Source organism: Haplochromis burtoni, unplaced genomic scaffold, assembly GCF_018398535.1.
Source record: "Haplochromis burtoni strain Fernald_Lab_line unplaced genomic scaffold, NCSU_Asbu1 Contig_261, whole genome shotgun sequence".
NCBI classification, from domain to species: Eukaryota; Metazoa; Chordata; class Actinopteri; order Cichliformes; family Cichlidae; genus Haplochromis; species Haplochromis burtoni.
Window position 1 is genome coordinate 629,247 of NW_024582622.1, and position 1,371 is coordinate 630,617.

Sequence of the window (1,371 nt, forward strand, 5' to 3'; positions counted from 1 at the left end):
CCTGTCCTCCAAGGAGCTGTCTTCTTGTAGCCGTTTTCTGACAGTCTCCACGGCCTCCGTGGTGGGTATGCAAGTGAAGAGAGAGACTACATCAAAGGACACCATGGTTTCATCTGGATCCAGGGTAAGTTTCTGGACCTTGTCGGTGAAGTCGGTGGAGTTCTTTTTTTTTTTTTTTTTGTGGCTCGTGGAGATAAATTCCCCATGTTTTACATAACTGTTTTGCATTTTTTAAGTTATAGTTCTTTTTTTTTTTTTTTTGTAATTGAAGTCTTTATTTGTTTTTAACATTTAACAACATGAAAACATAAACAAAACAACAAACAAAACAACAACAGAAAAGAAACAAAAAAAGAAAAGAAAAGACAGCTTCCAATCCCATGGTTAATTCACCTTTGTATTTTGGGTCTATTTTCAATACTTATTATCGGTACACCCGCAAAAAAAAGGACAATAAAATCAAATTCTTAAGTTATTCCATTACTGAGTGCCTACACAAACATACAATGCAGCAAGCCTAAAATTTAACTAAAGATAATTGCCCTGACCAAATTAATTCTAACCATCTCAGCCAAAAACACGTCCCCATGATTTGTTAAAACCCTCCCTATCATCATTAATCCTAGCCAAGAATTTTTCATACGACACCATTTTCAGCATATTTTCTTTCCACCTATTATATTCTGGAGGAGATGGTTCCTTCCATACACTGAGAATAACTCGAGCCGCTGCGATCACCCCCACCTTTATAACCACAAAGTCATATTTTGAAACCCCAGGTAACACCGACCGATCCCCTAATAAGCACAGTCTTGGTGACGGGGGTATCATCAAACCAATCCACCTTCCTATTTTGTCCAATACTTTTTGCCAAAAGGGATAAACTTTCTCACATTCCCAAAAAGCATGCATAAATGTCCCTGGATCTGAACTACATTTCCAGCATATATTACTGGGACTGATTCCCATTCTATAAAGTTTGGACGGAGTGAAGTACCATCTGTGTATTAATTTGTACTGAGTAAATTTACCCCTGGCCTCTCTTATCAGAGAATGACAAGATTCTACACCAGTCTTCTTTAGAAATTGCACAACTCAGATCTCTCTGCCATATAATCCTCAAGTTTTCACATATCTCTTTTTTTGGATTGTTAAACAGTTTGTAGAAAACAGCTGCTCTATGTGCTGTACTGGACAATTCTAAAAACTCCACCACCATATTTGAGCTTTGAGTAAATTTTCCTTTGGTAACACAATCCCTTATTTGTAAATATTTCCAAAAATTACATTCTCTTATCCAACCATATTTTTGGGTTAAGTCGGTGGAGTTCTTGATGTGATGTGGGGTGTTCCCCACAAGAGGTGCTAGGA